The 21,229-nt window shown below is 42.4% G+C and overlaps 1 protein-coding gene across 1 annotated transcript in view; it reads right to left on the bottom strand.

Moving 5' to 3' along the window:
* Nucleotides 1–21,229, bottom strand: part of PGM5 (phosphoglucomutase 5) — a 187,442-nt gene that overhangs the window by 72,746 nt on the left and 93,467 nt on the right. The window lies entirely within an intron of this gene.

Genomic DNA, 21,229 nt, shown 5'->3' with positions numbered 1-21,229 from the left:
CAATTCATGAGATTTTACAGGCATGATTATGATCACTATGTAACATGGTGTTCAATCTGTTCAATAATGTAACGGGGAAACAATCCAAATGGACAAACTTGTGATATATGATGTAGTGCCATAAATTCCATTGGACAAAGTACTGCAGAACACAACCATCTGAATGAGTCTCACAAACGCAATGCAGACATTCCCTGACTTGCAATGGTTTGACTTACATGTTTTCCACATTAGGATGGGCTTATCTGGATGTTGCCCCATGATAAATCGAGGTACTGCTCACAAATTCGACTAAACGCATATCACTTTCACACCACCATATAGCTGAAAAATCAAATCAAACCAATGTAAATCAGGGACCATCTGTTGTGTTGCCAATATTAAAGGCATTTGCACCTTACAATATTTTTAACTTACAATGGGTTTATCAGGATGGTAGCCCCTCTTAAATATGTAAACATCTGTATTGACCAAAGCAAGTCAATAACAAAGGAATATATACATATTATTGCATTTAGGTAAATTCAAAATCTGCCCAAATTAATCAATGCTGTCAAACTTCAAGTTCAGAAGCTCAGACAGAACACAGATTTTGTTTCAAGGTCTCAGAGGTAAGAGGCCATGCTCGACGTTGGAGCCAGGTGTGCTTAGTTTCTGCTCATGTTCCATTCCATGACACCCTGCTGCCTTCCCAAATGTCATAGTGCTTCAAGAGGGACAGAGATCTCAAAACATGCGAGAGAATGAGCTGGTTCTATAGACACTGGCTTCAAGAGTTTCACCTTCTGCGTATGCAAACCAAAAGAGAAAGACACCAAATGCCTACCATAATCAAGTTTTAGTTCTTTGAAAGCTGTAAGCACAGAGAGTGGCCATAGAGAGGGATAAATAAGGATCTTAAGAAAGAAGAGAAATGGGCAGCGCCTGTGGCTCAGTGAGTGGGGCATTGGCCCCATATACCGAGGGTGGAGGGTTTGAACCCAGCCCCGGCCAAACTGCAACAACAACAAAAAAAAATAGCCAGGCATTGTGGCGGGCACCTGTAGTCCCAGCTACTCAGGAGATGAGGCAAGAGAATCACCTAAGCCCAGGAGTTGGAGGTAGCTGTGAGCTGTGACGCCACGGTACTCACCGAGAGCGATAAAGTAAGACTGTTTCTTAAAAAAAAGAAAGAAAGACAGACGAGAAAGAAAGATGTGCACAGGATAAAAGGAACAATGTGGTAATGACTCCTTTAGATTTGTTTTGTGGCCAGCTAAAGAAAAAAATATCTAGTAATTTTTCCCATCGAAGGTGAACATCTCCCTTTCCACAAATCCTAAAAATAATGAATGTGCTAAGGATTCAAAAATTGTGTGCTAAGTCTCTTTCAAATTTGCTTAGGAAAGAAGCACCTGGCAGGAGGTTGGCTATTACTTCAAAGACTCTGTCTTCTCTCTTTGTCAAGAGATATACAATCATGCTTACGTCTTGGTAGGGACAAGGAAAGAACTCAAAACTGTACAGCAAAAGTACATTTTAAGAGCCATTAATTTCATGGTCAGAAGCTCAAAGGAGGAAGAATAAATCACACAGAAGCCTTCCAGAGACAGCACATAATAAAGCCTCCAGGACAGCAAAGATGAATGCATATGAACAGCGGGCAGGATGTGCACTGGGGGGCAGAGGTGAAGGTGAGAGAGAGGTAAAGGGTGGGGGGACATTTATTTTCTGACCAAAACATTCCTCCAGGTTCAAAGCCAAGTTCCGGGCCTGAAGGGAGGGGAAAGGATTTCCCCAGCTCCCACCCTTCCCAATTAATCACTGTCAGGAGGTCATCAAGTTGAAGGCTGCTGCTGGATTTGAAAGGACCGGATACCTTTATAACTACAAGCCATAGCTGCAGTTATGTGAGCCAAGATAACAAAACGGGTGATCACATTCCAGGATCCTGAGCACATGTTGACTGTGTCCTAGGGTCCAAAAGGAATTCCCCTTCCCCTCCCCCTCCTAAATTTGGGATTCCTCCCAAACACAGTATTCAGCAGATACCTTGCATTAGACTGGTTTTTGGCAGGAGGCCCCTGGAGTCTCTGAAATCCTCTAGTACAAAGGGTCAACATGAAGCTGCCCATGCTAAGGGTCTGAACCCATCTGATTGGCACTATGTGCTGAAGAAAAGTGAGAACTCATTTCCCAGGAAAGGCCAGAGGATGAAGGGGGAAAAGAAAACTAGTCTGGGCCATAGTATTCCTGCAAGTGGGAATGAGCCCTGGTAGCCAAAAGAACATGCTGGGTGTAAGTTCCTCAGTCTACAGGTTTTAAAATCTCTAAAAATGTGACTTCAGGTTGAAAATAGTCTCAACACAGCTTCAACGACAGTTTCTCCCATATTACCCCTTCTGTATTCTATGCTTGTAACAACTAAACTATTCGCTGTTTTTGTTGTTATTTTTGTATATTTCTTAGTCCTTCCTTAGGCTGTTCGTTTTACCAGGATTAATCCTTCTTTCCAATCTCCATCAAAATACTCCAAAGTGCCTGCTTTCAGAAAGCCTGTCTTAGTCCATTTTGTGCTGCTACAAGGAGATGCCTGTGACTGGGGAACTTATAAAAGAATAGAAATGTATTCCTCACAGTTCTAGGGGCTGGACAATCCAAGACCAAGGCAGTAGCAACTGGTCTGATAAGGGCCTTCTTGCTACATCCTCACAGGGCAAAGGCAGAGGGCAAACTCGCCAAATGCTGGGCAAAGCTCCTTTATAAGGGTCTTAATCCCATTAAGGATAAAGACGCTCTCCGGCCTAATCACTTCTTAAAGACCCTGCTTCTCATTACTATTCCACTTGGCAATATCTGGATTTTGGAGAGAATAAGACATTCAAAGTCTGTAGCAAAAACTACTAGGTGGTCAACAAACACATCTCATTCTCTCAGACACACAGCTAGACTGCACTTCTCAAAGTCCCTTCCCATTATCTGGGGCCATATGACTGAGTTCTAGCCAGTGGAACTCCTATTTACAGGTCTGGCGATAAAAATGTCCCATTTTCCATGTTCTTTCTCCTTCTGCCCGTGTGAGATGAACAATCCCAGCCATCTTAAAAGCCATATGTTGAAGAATGGAAGGATCTGGCTCCCTGAGTCAACATTTCAAGCAGATGCAACTGCCAATCAAGAACACCTGTTTTTAACTTTTGATGATTGAGAAATAACCTTTTTCTGTGTTTGATCTGATAAACATCTTGGGGCCAGTAAATAGCAGTAGCTACACTATCTTAACAAACACTATCAATCCCACATGATCCTTCCTGCGGCTAAGCTTCCTATTAGTTGGTACAGGTCTTTAAGTTCACTGAATATGTTGTGTACCTCCTTGACATGTTCCCTTCACACACAGATGCTATCACCACCAGCAAAATGCTCAATGTCTTTGAGGGTCGGGATTGACTCTTGCATGTCTTTATGGCTCCTTCAACGTCTAAGATAATATAGTACCCTGCCAGTCTTGCCCTCAATAGATATGATTTCAGTTGCCTGACAGCTATCATTTGAGGAGTAATTAGAAGAATTGTTAGATAGAAGGGAGCTAAGTATATCTATTTTATGGTCTTTTCTCCTTGTGCCTTCCTTAAAAACATAAGTCACTTCTGCATGTTTTATTTAATGAGTCATTTGAGAAAAGAGAATTTCTCTAGGTATTAATTAGTGGGCCTATTAGGATGAGACAAAGGCATATTTTAGAATTATAGATTACATAATTAGGGCAGTGACTAAAGAGAATCAAAGGTTGAGGAGCAGAAGAACACGTTATTTTTATTTTACTAGTCTGCTGGCCATCCTACCCTCATATGATCAAACAGGACAGTAGACTCTGAAGTACCCCGAGAGTGCCCTAAAAGCACACTACACATAAGGGTGCGGGCACACCTGTCTGTGTGCCTCCAGCATCCTGCCCAGAGCAGGCTCGTAGTAGGTATTCAAGTATTCATTTACCCAAAGAACTATATCATTATGCGTGATGGAACAGCATGTTGATGACTCTCTTTCAGCTTACAGAGAGTAGCCAAATAGACCTATCAAGTGCATGAGTCATTCTCAAGGAGTCCTGCTTCAAGACAGTTGTGATTTTAAGAGAATAGGATCCAGGTGTCTCCTCTTTTCCCATCTTCAACTGCCCTTTCTTGAGAGCCACGAAGGGCCCATGGGGCATGTTCTACACACTGGACTCTCAGCCAGTTTTTAAAAAAGCTTCCAACAGCAAACGAGGAGAACTATTTGCATCATATATACAACAAAGGATTTATATGCAGTTTACACTTTTAAAACTCCTATAAATGTTTTTTAATGGCAGATAATTTTAAGGATATGGGCAAAAGGTTTGAATAGGCACTTTAGGAAAGAAGATATTCAAATGACAAATTAGCCTATGAAAAGATGCTCACCAGCATTACATATGAGGGAAATGCAAATTAAAACCACAGTGAACAATCACTGTAATATCACAATACTAGCTGAAAAGAGTAAGTGCTGGTGAAGATGGGGAACTCTCACATTCTGCTAAAGCAGCAGTTCTCAACCTGTGGGTCGCGACCAATGAAAGTACATCCTACATATCAGATATTTACATTACGACTCATAACAGTAGCAAAATTACAGTTATGAAATAGCAACAAAAATGTTTATTGTTGGGGGTCACCACCACATGAGGAACTGTATTAAAGGGTCGCAGCATTAGGAAGGTTGAGAACCACTGTGCTAAAGGGATGTCAATTAGTACCGACTGTGGTCTGTCTATTCACTGTGGTCTATTCACACAAAGGAATATCACAGAACAATAAAAACGAACAAAGGACAATGCCAAGGAATCTCATAGACATAACACTGAGTGAAAGAAGCCAGACACAGAGGAATGCATATAGCATTATTCCATTTATATGTGTATATATTTGGAAAATAAACAAAACTAATCATTGATGGTAGAGCTCAGGATAGTGGCTACCTCTGGAGAGAATAAAGGAAGAAGTGATTAGAATAGGGAACAAAGAGGCTTCAAGAGTGCTATTGTTTTATTTATTCATTTATTTATTCATACATATATCAAGTAATAAGACTGAATCAATAAATATTCTATTTCTTTTTCTTTCTTTTTTTTTTGAGACAGAGTCTCACTTTGTTGCCCTTGGTAGAGTGCCATGCCATCACAGCTCATAGCAATGCCAAACTCTTGGGTTCAAGCAATTCTTTTACCTCAGCCTCCCAAGTAGCTGGGACTACAGGTGCCCGTCACAACGCCCAGCTATTTTTTAGAGACGGGGTCTCACTCTTTATCAGGCTGGTCTGAAACTCATGTGCTCAGGCAATTGACCTCCCTCGGCCTCCCAAAGTGCTGTGATTATAGTCGTGAGCCACCATGGCCATCCAATATTCTTTTTCTTGATCCAGATTACCATCTGGTTCCATGGGTGTATTCCTTTTGTGAAAACTTTCCCTTCACACACAGATGCTATCACCACCATCAATGTGCCAAAACTTCTTTGAGGGTAAGGACTATCTCTTGCATGTCTTCATGACACTTACAAGTTGTGCTTTTTCTGTATGTACATCATACTTCAATTAAAAGTATTTGAAAGAAAAATCCTCTGCAGTAGATATAACAAAGTGCCCGTTTGAACTAGCCACCTTTACATGATTCCGAGAAACAAATGACTGAAGGTGGAGTCTAACAGCATCCCTGCCATGCTGGTTAATGTCTAGCAGACACTTCACAAAACGGCCCTCCTACAGTTCCTCAGTATTTTCACATTGATGAGTTTGCTCCCAGATCCGTTCTTTGATGTGGCTGGGGCTGCTCAATGGTAAAAGGATTATATGAGGTTTTACTTTAAAAGCCTTTTAAGAAAATCTGCTCCCTGCATAAATACAAATGGGGCAGAGTTCAGCTGGTTTTTTAAAGGCAATCTTGAAGTCTCCTCTTAAACCAAGTCTTTGGCTGGAATAACTCACGCTTTTCAAGTAAACTAAACATAAAACATGAGGCTATCAAACTAAGATGACTACAAAAATTTTTTAAGCACGTATATAAATTTTAGCCAAGGGCTGCTTGGTTCTGGAGCCTGTATTATCTCAGCCTAGTCCAAACCTCAAATCTCATATATTATAATTCCTTCCTTGCCTGCCTTATCAAAGAGGTTGTGAGGTTTAAACGGGATATATGTATAATGAAAAGAAAGTGCTCTACCAACTGCAAAATGGCTTACAGAATTACATTATCACTGTTCTTAGTACCAGATCTTTCATCTAGCCCAAAGAGAACTAAACACATCATTTAAAGAATAGTTCAAATCAAAAGTAAAAGATAACTACAAGTCTTATGCTCCCTTTAAACTTCTAGGTTTTGCTCAATTAGAAAAAACAAGGGTGGACCCCAAGCCCAGGGGCCTTTGCCACTTGATCTAGAACTTTCTGCACTTTCATGTAATGTACAGGTCATGGGAGAAAGTTGAAATCCCTTCCAACTAGGTTTTTAATTTTGTTAGGCAATGTAAGGCAGGCAGATTTCTGAAAATCCTGACTTTACTTGAAAGAAACAAGTTGGCTTTAGCAAACTGATCAAAGATCCAAGAGAAAAATATGTAAAACTGAAACAACCACAGTTTCTCTCCCTTAAATTATTAAACAATCTAGAACCCACATCTAGAGAGTTAACAAGTGTCTGGGTTGACAATCTCGATGCTTGAGCACTTTGATGTAAACTGCTCTGGTTCTGATTATTTTCAAATAAAATAAAATGCTGAGGGTCTAACGCTGGGGAATTTTAAGTCCCAAGTGCTCCAGCTAAGCTGAGAAATAATCAAGAGACCACTGTCAGCTGTCCTCAGGTTCCCAGGAGATGGCTCTCAGAATAGCAAAAACTGAATCAACTTCTTATCTTTTTGTTTTGTTTTGCTTTGTGTATTCAGAGTTACGCAGACCTCTTATTAAGGCTCGAAAAACAAAAACAAAAGCCAACATTATACCTTGGTAGGTTTAGAATTGTTTAATTACTCCTGTTGACTAGAAGTGGTGTGTAGGAGCTAACGTGACAGCTCCAACCCAGGAAATAAAACATTTTAACAAAACAAAGCTTCTTCTCTTTCTTAAAATATGTTTGCTTATTTTCTTTTATGGATTCAATCAACATGTCCTTCTGGATGATAGTACAGAAATATTACTGAGTCTATGTCATAAGACAGAGGGAAGGGACAGTGGGCATTAAATGAACGTACAGCAACTATAAATAGATGACCTAAAAGAAGAGCCAAGACCAGAGAAAACTAGGGTTTGTGTAATGCAGCTTCACTGTCCAGTGAGTAACAACAATCCTATGGCACAGAAGTACACACTGAAACATTATAGCATTATTACGTTCCCTAAAACCAACTCCTGTCCTTTGCTCTGCTGTTTCATATTGGATTCAGATTCAACAGGACCCCAAGGACCTCACTGTATGTCCCAGGGTCATGGAGAGGGTGAGGTAAGGGGGAGAATGAGCAGAGTAGTCCATACGTTGGGTCTAAATTGAAGGAGAAGGTTGATAAATATAGTCACATTAAAAATTATAGAAAATGTTCTATTTGTCAAAGACGTTTAAAAAGGAGGCAAGCCATATATCAAGAGAACTGCATAAAATTGAAGGGTTAATAGTCAACCTTAATAAACAAATCCTATAAGCCACTAATAATTCAAACAACCTAGGCAATTCACAGAGGAGAAAGACGATTTGCCAATATTAAACTATATAGTCAATAAGGGAAATGAAAATTAAAACGAGAGCCAGATACAACGTCATATTCATCATGTTAGCCAAAAGAGAAAAAATTCTAATAATACCAAGTTGTGCTGGCAACGTCATGTGAAAATCCAAACTCGACCATTTGGACAACCCAAAGGCAAATGGCAGGATTATAAACTGGTATACTCACTCCACAGCATTATTTGAGAATCCCTAGCAGAATCACATGTCCTGTGTCCCAGCAAGCCCACCTCTGAGTACCTGTCCTAGAGAAACGTGAACGCATCTACATAAGACGATGAGGTTTCAGGATGTTTATTACGGCACTGTCTGTGGGAGAGAGAGCTAAAGCAGAAACAACACTATTATCCATCAGTGGAGGAATAGGTAAGTTATACTTTATTTACACAGTGACAAATGGCCGTGGTTCGAGGGCACCAAAGTATAGAGTGCAAAAGAGTCACAAAAAAAGAAATAGTGTGCTTTTGTCCTGTTATTCCAATTACTGCTTTTCCCTTAATAGTCCAAGTTGAGAACCTAGTGGGATATCATTCTGCTCTTTAATAACATGTTTCAGACATCTGAAACTCTGAAGAATTAGTGGAACTAAATGAACAGACACAACACCATCTGGCTCAGAGAAGCAGCCCGAAGCCGCCAATGCCACCAGAGCCACAGAGGAACTTGGAAGGTCTACCCTGTCCCATAGCCATACCTCTGAAGGCAGAAGGCAAGTCTGTGCACGTTAGCGGGAGCCAGCTGTAATTAATTAGCCTGGCCAAGTCCCCAGATTCTAAGTCAGTGCCTCCCATTTGCATGGCTGGAATGCAAAACCTTTCTTGTTTTGTTTCTTAATTAAGAGTTGGTGTTTGTATTCTTTGTGCAAATATTTCCCCCCTCCTTTTTCTCTTGCTGACCTGTCCACCAGCATCACAGAGAACAGTTCGCCGGTCCTGCATATGGTTCTTAACCGCACCTGGCACTTTCGTTATACTTCACGGAGTTCCTGGTCCCCTGATAACAGAAAGACTAACTACCCTTTAAGACCCTCCAGATTCCAGGCGGAGACACCATGAGCAGAGCCACATGCAAATCTCTGGGTTCCCTGAAATTCCCTCTGGGAATGTGAGTGGCAGCTGTCCTGGCCAGTTTTGGAATACCAGGGACTGAAAAACACATTCCACCTGTTTCCTGTCATCACGGAACTCTGATGTGTGGTTTAAGGAATGGCCCAGGTTGCTGTTTCCTGTGAAGCCAGATCAAGTCACCAGGCAGCTTTCTCTACATGGGCTCTGAGAAAACACACATCAAGGGCACAGAGGCAGACACCCCACATACAAGGTACCAAGTTCAAGAGTGCGCTTACCTTCCCAGGGTTTCCTTTTGTCACTCAGGATTGGGCTTAATTTAGCCAACAAGGAAAGATGGGGCCACATAAATTCTGCTATACTACTAATGTATTTTTAAATATCATTTTACTTTAATGGCACATAGTTATGAGGAAAAAGACTATTGAAAAAGTTGATGTCCTTTTGTGGGAGGTAAGTTTTACAGCAAAAGGTGTTGACAGAAAAGGCAGGCAAATATGCATCACCCAGGGCATCAAACCTCTTCCTGCTGTGCGACCCTGGCCAAGTTATTTAATTTCGGTGAGCCCAGCTCTCTCACCAGCAAAATGGAATAACAATAGATCTTACTAGGTGAGGAATGAATGCGATGATGCCCCAAGCCTGAAGTCAGAGCACTCTCTGGGAAGGAGAAGAGCTAGCAGCCTGGTGAGTTCTGCTTCAGCATCTGCCCCACAGCCCCTCCACCTGATGTTACAGGACCCTGCCAAGCACCACGCCTGCAGATCCTCACATACATATCAGTGAGGGCCCCAAGAGAACGGGCAGCACCCTCCAACTGATTGATGAGAGGGCACAACAGGAGCTTTACACAGGTGTGTGCAGTGCGGAGGGAACACGCACGGAGGTGGAGTGCCCAGGGTGAGCAACATCAGGGCTGTCAGCACCCCACAGCATCCCGTCATTACTGGAATCCAGGGACATAGCTGTGTGGTGAGTGACTTGCGGAGACACATGTGGCCAGCCCCTGGAGATCCTATAAGGAGAGAAAGAAAGACCTGCAAGTCTTTCTGTCTGATATCTGGAGCATTCCCAGCTGTCCAAGCCCACCTAAACTCAGAAGGGAAGGGCAGCCTGTTGACAGTCCCTACAGGTCAGCCTGTAGGACAGGGAGTAGGGATGGACTGGGGATCTTGTGGACAGATGGAAGATACTAACACACTCTTCCCCCATCCCTCAGGAACTCAGGCTCCATCCTTCCTTTCCAGTTAATCTGGCCGGTTTCTTCTTTGACTGCCATCGCAAACCTTGTAGTCATAGACACTCATCGCAGCGTACTGCACTAGATCTTGGGACATCTGCCTCCCTCCCCAATCTGTGAGCCTCTCAAGGGTGAGAGCTCTGTCTGGCACAGAGTAAATGCTCAAAGACATTTGCTCATTTCACGCAATCATCCTGGGTCCCTCAGAACACAACTTCCTCCCACATGGGTGTAAAGCATGATTTAGATTCTAGAACTAGTTCCTTCAAAGACCAGTAAGAGCAAATACATGGGACGATTCAAAGTTTAGGATGAAATTAAGTGACTGTGGATGAATGTCTAAATGGAATTATATTCAAAGAGTTGGCTGAAAAGGTTGACAACATTGCTTCTAATTAAATATATGTTAACTTACCAAGTCATGTGCTGTTAAGTTCATAGGACATTATGGTAAAAGTAGCCTATCTTTATCTTTGCAGGATTGTTCAGAACCAAATGCTCATTTCACTGTAAAACTTCACAAAGAGGGCAAAGTACACATGTCTCCCATTTACATGGGAGAGGGTTGACAGTTTCTTTTAGCACACATTGGAAAACACTGGTTAAAATGAACCAAGCAATATATTCTTTATATGTCTATCGCAGGGGTGTGGCTCAAAGGAATTTACCCCCCCTGAACACATTTGAAGTATCTCAAGAATGGAAGAAACAGTATCCAATGTACTCAGCCCTACTATGAAACTAATTTATGGCTTTCACATGAAAGCTATAACCCAGTTATAACCTAAGAATAGGGGGAAGGGGGAAACGGAGGGAAGGGAGGGGGGAGGGGGACGGAGGGAGGGTGATTGGTGGGATTACACCTGCGGTGCATCTTACAAGGGTACATGTGAAACTTAGTAAATGTAAATGTCTTAACATAACAATTAAGAAAATGCCAGTTGCAAGAGGGACTTTACCTAATAATTGCAATCAGTGTAACTGGCTTATTGTACCCTCAATGAATCCCCAACAATAAAATAAAAAAAGAAAAGAAAACAAAAGAAAAGAAAAAAAAGAAAGAAAGAAAATGCCAGGAAGGCTATGTTAACCAGTATGATGAAAACGTGTCCAACGGTCTATAAAAGCAGTGTATGGTGCCCCATGATTGTATTAATGTACACAGCTATGATTTAATAATAAAAAAAAAAAGAAGAGCAAGGGAGAAGGAGGAATATGTCAAAAGTGCTTAAGGCACATCAAGGATTCTCAGCAAGATGCCTTCAAAGAGGCTTGGGAAAAGAGAAGTTGGAAGGGCAGGCCCGGGAGCAGAGATAGCCCTCCTCCAGGTTCTGAACTGCAGGGTGCTCTGAGCTGAGCAGAGAGTGGCAGCCCAGCCTTAGGGCCAACCCTGGGACTGACCCAGTGGGGGACATATGGGGACATGGCCAGTAGGTATAGTTGACAGCCAGGCTCTTCAGTGTCTGAGCGACCTGTGTTCTGTTCCCCTGAACAGTCCAGCTCTGGGGTTCAGTCCCAGGAGAGGTTGGAGAGAGGGACAAAGGTGGGAACGGCAGCTATTTGCCTTCAGGGTTACCCATGCAGTGCCACCTGTAGCTGAGACAGATCCTCTCTGAGGGCCTAGTCGTCTCTGAGGGACAGTGACCAAAAATAGGTTGACAGGAACACAGAGTGCCTGAGATTAATTAAAGGAACCAAGACCTCCCAGGGAAATAAGAAGGCCACTCAATAGCCCTGTCCTCCTTCTCTGAGGCCAAGACAATGTTGGTCTGTGTGGTTCCAGTCTGCACGGAAGCTGTGTGCTCATGCAGGACTTCATAACAGGAGGAGGGCAGGGAGCTGTTCCTTTAAGAACTCACTTCCAGAAGACAAATGGGCCTGCGGGCAGTGCAAGTGCACAGGACACGAACGGCAAACAGAAGGACTCCGTGGCTTCTGGGTATGAGGACTGGGGCTGAGGTTGTCATGCAGTCTTCCATGGGAGTGAGCAGTCTCTAGGTCAAGATTTCACAGCCTCCAGAGAGGGATGACAGCGCTGAATGGAGCTAGAGGAACACCACTCTCAATGGCAGGCCACGGCAGAAGCCCAAGACATGCCTGTGCTAAAGGTGCCCCTTCTTCAAAACCTAGTAATTTTTTTCTATCAAAAGGTATTGTATCCCACTGAGTCTCTTATATCAGAACACTTTAATGCCATCTGCTGAAGCACTGTCATAATAAACACCAAAATGTAGGGTGTCCTCGATGTGAAGAACGCGACCTTGGAAGATGCTGCCCTTACACAGTGCACAGTCTGTGCAACTGGACGAACAGCGCTTCGTGGGCCTCAATCTAATTTAGGCAGAGTAGAAGTCCCTTAAAGACACTCCTGGTGCAGCAGAGAGGGGCTCCACCCTTCTGAGATGGTGGAGGTGGACCTACAAGCCTTTCAGTCTTTGAACTGTTGGAGACAACGTTCAATAGCACATTTCATTTTTCTCCAACTCTGCCCTGCCCAACAGGGACCCATTGGTGGAGAACTCTGTGTGTCTGTGAAGCCCCACTCCTGTCATACCAAACATATCAAAATACATCCACATCTCATTTAAAAAAAAAAAAATCTCCTTTTTGCTCCAAAAGAATCTTGAAAGAATTTTTATAATTCTGCTTTTTAAATGGTGAGGCTACAAATCACTCATTTAATTAACTATTGGCAATGATTTTTCATGGTTCATGCACACACAGGAATCCTTTCAAAATGAGAAAATACCTCCTACAAATTATTTTCAAGTGTTATGGTGATTGCTGGAATATTAAATTTCATAATAAAGTGACATGTTGCACTTTATACATATTCAATTAAACAGTTAATCATACTGGTGTTGCAGATTTCTTCATTTTGGAACTCATAATTGCTTTTAGGTCTCTGATATTTTTATGGGCTCATGAATATTAAATGCTCTAGGCAAGAGGCTGAAAGAACCAGTGAGGAACAAGGGTCTCATGCGTGTGAGCATGTGCTTGCGTGTGTATGTGTGTGAGGGGTGGGTGGGTGTGTAGTCTGGGGGCAAGGAAGGGTGGTGTAACTCTTGTCAAGACCTTAGGTTACCTCTTACAGAATAAGATTTTGTCTCTTCCACTATCCCCACAGCATTCTTCATGTCTCATACCTATTTTCAGAAGGTCCTACAAATTTCTTTTCTGAACTTTCCACCCCAGAACTCTTTTATTTCTTTCTTTTTTTTTAGACAGAGTCTCACTCGGTATAGTGCCATTCATGGCATCACAGCTCACAGCAACCTCCAACTCCTGGGCTTAGGCAATTCTCTTGCCTCAGCCTCCCAATTAGCTGGGACTACAGGCACCTGCCACAACGCCCGCCTATTTTTTGGTAGCAGTTGTCATTGTTGTTTAGCAGGCCTGGGCCAGGCTTGAACCACCAGCTTTGGTGTATGTGGCCCTACTCACTGCACTACGGGCACTGAGCCCATCCCAGAATTCTTTCAGCCAATGCACATCTTCTCTGTCAATATCCAGTTCAGTTAATTATGCCCATTTAGAATAACAGATACAGAAAAGTACAATCCCAGCACATTGACCAAGCATTAATGCTACTGACTGAGTTTCTCTGAAAATCATGACCCAGTGTTTCAGGGGTCAGAAAAAGACATGATCATTCACTTGTAACAGATTTTCTAGCTCAATGAAATATGACAATGTTTTTCCCCTCATAAAACCAAATATGCATATCCAATCCAAATAAGACTAGCAAATTGACTTCGTATAATGTAAACTTATGGTAAACTTACAGTAAGATCACATGTGTGGAATCCTCAGCTACTGACTATAAAGCCCTCACCCAGCAAACAAGCTTGTATAGCTCTCCCACTCCCTTGGTCAAGCTGGGGACCCTTCTTAGATGGGGGACATAGTGGCATTTAATTACTCAGAGTCTCTGAACAGGGTGATGATTCTCCCACTTTCTTTACAATAAGAATCATCTGGGGTGTGAATTAAAAATACAAATTCCAGCCTCTTCTAGAATAGCCTAAGTTAGTAGGTCTTGACTAGAATCCACAGGTCTATACTTAAAATGAGCAATGTTTCTTACTTCTGGGGATTCATATTTCTAGGAGAGCTTATAAAACATTCACCTACAATAAGGCATTATATATGCAAGTAACAGTGTCAATTAACATAGGCTACATTATATATCTATTCACCATTTTAATAACCGAAGCTTGATTATTAACCGAAGCTGTATTGCGCAGCATTTAAGAAGTCCTCACACATCATCTGACTGGGGGTCCAGACTTGAACCGACATTGGACCTTGCTGCAGGTGTGAGGGTCCATCACATGGGACTCTTGTGCCAGTCACACCCTGATAGGTGAGGGCCAGTTCTTGCCTCATCGTGACATATCTCTCACATGTGGGCAGGGCAGTTGTTCTCCCCTGCCCCGCCTCCCACACCTGTAAGCAGCTCTCTGGTTTGAAATTCAGCTCTTCCACCATTAATCCTGCAACCATCGCAGGCCAGTCATTTATGATCTCTTAGCTCAGTTCCTGTATCTAAGAAGACTGGGGAGGCTGTGCAGCACTGCAGAACGAGCTTGGGCTTCTTGGGTGCAAATCCTGGGTTTGCACCCAAGAACCTGGGTTCAAATCCTGACTCCACTTTTCACTAGCTTTGCAGACTTGGGTAAGTTGCTGCTTTTCTGTGAGCCTCAGCATCCTCATAGGCACAGAGAGTGGTGGGGGTGATACGTAGAAAGCCTTACTTTAGTTAGGGAAGGTGCTGAGTGTGAATTGAAAGGGCTCTGGTATTAAGGTCCCTGTTTGAGGGCATTCAGAGCTGAGACAGGCATTGAGGAAAAAGTCCGCCCTCCCATTAAGAAATACTCCCCAATTTTACCTTCCAGTGAATCCAAAGGTCTGCATTTCCCACACTTACTGCCCTCCATGACCAAGTAATATCTGCTTTCTTCACTTCAGCTAGATGACTCTTAATTGTCCTTTAAGTCTCAGCTTCTTGAAAGCACCTCTAGAGCCCCAGTGCTATAGATTGAAGGTCTGTGTCCCTTTCAAATTCATATGTCATCTTCTCATCCCTGAAGTGATGATATTAAAAAGTGGGGACTTTGCGGGATAATTAGGTCATGAGGGTGACCCCTCAAATGTAGGATTAACGCCCTTATGAAGGAGACTCCAGAGAGCTCCCTCACCCCTTCTGCCAGGAAGACATAGCCAAAACAAATGGCTATCTATGAAGCAGAAAGGAGCCTTCACCATGCACTGAATCTGTTGGCACCTTGATCTTGGACCTCCCAAGCTCTAGGACTGTGAAAAATAAATTTCTGCTCTTCATAAGAAACCTAGTCTATGGCACTTGATTATGGCAACTAGAGTGGACCCTCCTGAGGGTCCCATGGGAACACGATCCCCCCAACACAGCTGCCCTCTTCTGCCCTCCAAGAGCCCCTGGATCACCTCTGCTGTGATGCCTTTCACACTGAGCTGTCCTTCTGCGTCCCCAGCAGATCAGGAAGATAATGGTTATGTTTTTGAACACCAACTCCTAGCCCAGGGGCTGGCACTGAGCAGAGCTTGAGGAATGTCGACTGACTGAACAATGACCAGGGGGACCCATTCCATTCAGGGCAAGAAGATGATCAAAAACTCAGGAGGGAGGAGGTTCTAACTGAAGCCAGCTTTCCACAGAGGCTCCCGTCCAGAAGGAGAGTTTAAGTACATAAATTTAGCAAGTAACCTGGTGGATTAGAGTTGCACCAAGAGAGAAGATTGAAGAACGCACATCAACCCCGCTGAGGTGAGCTGCGACTCCAAGGATACAAACAAAAGGTACAAAATCCATCACCAAGCGGATGGGAGTCCCCTCCCCATGAGAATGGCTCAGAGTGCCCCACAAACAAATGAACAGAGTTCAAAGGTCCTCCCACTACAGTCCACAGGAGAGACCCTCTAAAAACTGGACCTACCTCCCCTACTAGGGTGCCACAGCGTTCTCCTGCCAGGCATAAAACTATATATATTCTCTACCTGAAACTCTGAGCTCCTAGTACTCCCCTCACTCTCACTCTGGAGACACCCAGGAGTCCAGATTCTTGGGTAATTTCTCAAGGGGTGTGGATAGGGCCTAGATTGCAGCTGGTCAGTACTGATTCTGTGGCATGGGAGTGAGGAGAGGACGGTCAGCTGAGAGGGAACCACACCAGAGCGGTAGTGCCCCGAGGCGCAGAACAGCAGCCATTTATGGCAACAATAGGGCTCACTCCCGGATATTCCGAAGCCACACCCCCTGTCTCCCTAGGCAACCAGAGGAGGCTGGGCATCTTCTCAGGTGGCAACCACCTCGGAACACATCTGTGACAGAAACGCAGGCCCCGTGAGTAAAGGGTTTGCCTGAGGCGGTACCAGCCTGGGTGGAGCGCGGGGACTAGAAAACGTATGTGCAGAGCCGGGAAATTCCTAGGGCGGGGCTGACCCAGAGGACCACTTTACTGAGCCTAAGACACACCTGGCCCTCAGGGGATCGTCAGCCTATAGACAAAGGAAGGCAGAATTGACAGGTAACCGAATACAAACCTACAGGAGCAAAGACAGGGCCTGAGGTGCAGGCTCTGGGAACTCAAAACAGCTTCTCTTCTGCAGGGGAATTTAGCAGTGACAGAAACAAATTCCCACATAGTTGTTTTGTTCTGTTCTGTCAGTAACATCAATCTGGGGGCGGGGCTGGAACTGAGTGAATACCCCCCAGCCTCCATCAAGTGTCCAAGGTAGTCAGGCCTCATCTCCCCCTGCTAGATAGAGGCAGAGCGCAGCGGCCTGGCTGAGCAGATACAGATTTCCTTGTGATTCAGGCAAGTGCAAACCCCTGGAGTATCTGTTTACTAGAGGCAACTGGGTCACAGCCCTGCAGGGCTATTAGTGACTGGGTGTGACAGAGGTGCAAGGTGGGGAAGGAGGCATTAGACTTCCCAGACTAATCTATTTGCTGCGTGGGTCCTCCTGACTTCACAGAGCACCAGAGCAAGTCATATCTGAGTTGTCACCAGACCCCTGTAATCCAGTTGCCAGAGACCATTTAAACTCTCCAACCGGAAACAGGTGTTGACTGAGACAATTGATTTGGACCTTTTGAACAGAACCAATCGCCCGAGGACTATTCAAGTGGTGCCCTGGGTGTGTGGTTATAGGAAGGTTAGATTTTCCTTTTCCAATTATTGCCTGTGGGGGGTGGGGTGACTTAATTGCTGGTATTTCTCCACAGCTGAGACTTCAACCCAGACTGTTTCACTAGGGTCAGACAGAGACCAGCTGAAAACAAGACAGAACCACTTAGCCCCACCACACCAAACAGGTCCCCAGTTTCTCAGGCCATAGCAATGTATGGGTCCTTGACAGAGCTCCAGGGCAAAAATCAAACAGTGCAAAATAATCATGGGGCAGAATCAGTGGAAAAACTCTGGTAACATGAATAACCAGAATAGATCAACCCCCCCCCAAGGAAAGATAAGGCAGATGTAACTGAAGATCCGATTCATAAACAGCTGGCCAAGATGTCAGATATCGAATTCAGAATTTGGATTGCAAATAAGATTAATAGAATGGAGGAAAATTTGGAATTAGAAATTCGAGGAGCAATTCAAAAGTCAGAATTAGAAATTCGAGGAGAAATTCAAAAGTTGTCTCAAGAATCTAACAAATTTAAAGACAAAACCACCAAATTTTGACACACTGAAGCAAGAATTTGCCACCCTCAAAGATCTGAAAAAAACAGTAGAATCCCTCAGTAACAGAATGGAGCAAGCAGAATAAAGGATTTCTGATATTGAAGACAAAGCTTTCGAATGCTCCCAAACTCTCAAAGAGGAACAGAAATGGAGAACAAAAATGGATCATTCTCTCAGAGAGCTCTGGGATAATTTGAAGAAGGCTAATATCCGCCTCATTGGAATCCCTGAAAGCGATGAAGTGGCCTCACAAGGCACAGAGGCCCTTTTCCATGAAATTATGAAAGAGAATTTTCCAGACATGCCAAGAGATTCTGAAATTCAGATAGCAGACAGTTTCAGAACCCCAGCACGATTCAATCCAAATATGACATCCCCCAGGCAAATCATAATTAAATTCACTAAAGTTAATATGAAGGAGAAAATTTTGACAGCAGCCAGACATAAGAAATCCATTACCTACAAAGGGAAGAATATTAGAATGACTGCAGATCTCTCTGCTGAAACTTTTCAAGCCAGAAGAGGGTGGTTATTGACTTTTAATCTCCTAAATCAAAGTAACTTTCAACCCTGGATACTGTATCCAGCTAAACTGAGTTTCATTTATGATGGAGAAATTAAATACTTTAATGACATTCATATGTTGAAGAAATTTGCCATAACCAAACCAGCTCTTCAGGATATTCTAAGACCTATTCTCCATAATGACCAGCCCAATCCTCTACCACAAAAGTTAACTCACTCAGAAAATTTTGATCAAACTCCAACTTCCACAGTGGTGAAAGGATTAAAAATGTCCACTGGACTTTCAAAACACTCGATACCCAAAATTTTACCAGACTTATCAATATTCTCCATTAATGTGAATGGCTTAAACTGTCCTCTAAAGAGGCACAGGTTAGCTGACTGGATACAAAAACTCAGGCCTAATATTTGCTGCATACAAGAATCACATCTTACCTTAAAAGATAAATATACACTCAGGGTGAAAGGATGGTCGTCCATATTTCAGGCAAACGGTAATCAGAAAAAAGCAGGTGTTGCAATTCTATTTGCAGACACAGTAGGCTTTAAACCAACAAAAGTAAGGAAGGATAAGAATGGTCACTTCATATTTGTTAAGGGTAATACTCAATATGATGAGATTTCAATTATTAATATTTATGTACCCAACCAGAATGTGCTTCAATTTATAAGAGAAACTCTAACAGACATCAGCAGCTTGATTTCCTCCAGCTCCATAACCGTCAGAGATTTCAACACTCCTTTGGCAGTGTTGGATAGATCCTCCAATAAGAAGCTGAGCAAAGAAATTTTAGATTTCAACCTAACCATGCAACATTTGGATTTAGCAGACATCTACAGAACATTTCATCCCAACAAAACTGAATACAACTTCTCATCAGCCCATGGAACATACTCCAAAATTGATCACATTTTAGGCCACAAGTCTAACCTCAGTAAATTTAAAGGAATAGAAATTATTCCTTGCATCTTCTCGGACCACCATGGAATAAAATTTGAGCTTGGTAACAACAGGAATCTGCATACTCATACAAAAACATGGAAGTTAAATAACCTATGCTGAATGATAGCTGGATCAGAGATAAGATTGAGAAGGAAATTGCCAAATTTTTGGAACAAAACGACAATGAAGATACGAATTATCAGAACTTCTGGGATATGGCAAAGGCAGTCCTAAGAGGGAAATTTATAGCACTGCAAGCCTTCCTCAAGAGAACGGAAAGAGAGGAAGTTAACAACTTAATGGGACATCTCAAGCAACTGGAAAAGGAAGAGCATTCCAACCTCAAACCCAGTAGAAGAAAAGAAATAACCAAAATTAGAGCAGAATTAAATGAAATTGAAAACAAAAGAATTATACAACAGATCAATAAATCAAAAAGTTGGGTTTTTGAAAAGGTCAATAAAATAGATAAACATTTGGCTAACCTAACCAGGAAAAAGAGTAAAATCTCTAATCTCATCAATCAGAAACGACAAAGATGCACTAACAACAGACTCCTCACAAATTCAAAAATCCTTAATGAATATTAAAAGAAACTTTATTCTCAGAAATATGAAAATCTGAAGGAAACTGACCAATACTTGAAGCATGTCACCTTCCAAGACTTAGCCAGAATTAAGTGGAAATGTTGAACAGGTCAATATCAAGTTCTGAAATAGTATCAACCATAAAAAATCTCCCTAAAAAGAAAAGCCCGGGACCAGATGGCTTCACGTCAGACTTCTACCAAACCTTTAAAGAGGAACTAGTACCTATATTACTCAACCTGTTCCAAAATGTAGAAAAAGAAGAAAGACTACCCAACACGTTCTATGAAGCAAACATCACCCTGATCCCCAAACCAGGAAAAGACCCAACAAGAAAAGAAAATTATAGACCAATATCACTAATGAATATAGATGCGAAAATATTCAACAAGATCCTAACAAACAGAATCCAGCAACACATCAAACAAATCATACATCATGACCAAGTCGGTTTTATCCCAGGGTCTCAAGGCTGGTTCAATATACGTAAATCTATAAGTATAATTCAGCACATAAACAAATTAAAAAACAAAGACCATACGATTCTCTCAATTGATGCAGAAAAAGCTTTTGATAATATCCAGCATCCCTTCATGATCAAAACAATTAAGAAAATTGGTATAGAACGGACATTTCTTAAACTGATAGAGGCCATCTCTAGCAAACCCACAGCCAATATCGTATTGAATAGAGTTAAATTGAAATCATTTCCATTGAGATCAGGAACCAGACAAGGCTGCCCATTGTCTCCACTGTTCTTTAACACTGTAATGGAAGTTTTACCCATCGCAATTAGGGAAGAAAAGGTGATCAAAGGTATCCATATAGGGTCAGAAGAGATCAAACTTTCGCTCTTCGCAGATGATATGATTGTATATCTGGAAAACATCAGTGATTCTACTACAAAACTCTTAGAAGTGATCAAGGAATGCAGCAGCGTCTCAGGTAACAAAATCAACATTCATAAATCGGTAGCCTTTATATATACCAACAATAGTCAAGCTGAAAAAACAGTTAAGAACTCTATTCCATTCACAGTAGTGCCAAAGAAGATGAAATATTTGGGAGTTTATCTAACACAGGACATGAAAGATCTCTATAAAGAGAAATATGAAACTCTAAGTTTTTTTTTTTTATTGTTAAATCATAGCTGTGTACATTAGTGCAATCGAGGGGTACAATGTGCGGGTTTCATATACAATCTGAAATATTCTCATCAAACTGTTCGAGAATATTTCAGATTGTATATGAAACCCGCACATTGTACCCCTCGACTGCACTAATGTACACAGCTATGATTTAACAATAAAAAAATAAACTGTTCAATGTAGCCTTTATGGCATTTTTTTAGTTATTGTAT

The sequence above is a fragment of the Nycticebus coucang genome, chromosome 2 (assembly GCF_027406575.1).
Source record: "Nycticebus coucang isolate mNycCou1 chromosome 2, mNycCou1.pri, whole genome shotgun sequence".
NCBI classification, from domain to species: domain Eukaryota; kingdom Metazoa; phylum Chordata; class Mammalia; order Primates; family Lorisidae; genus Nycticebus; species Nycticebus coucang.
This window is presented reverse-complemented; position numbering and strand designations above follow the sequence as displayed.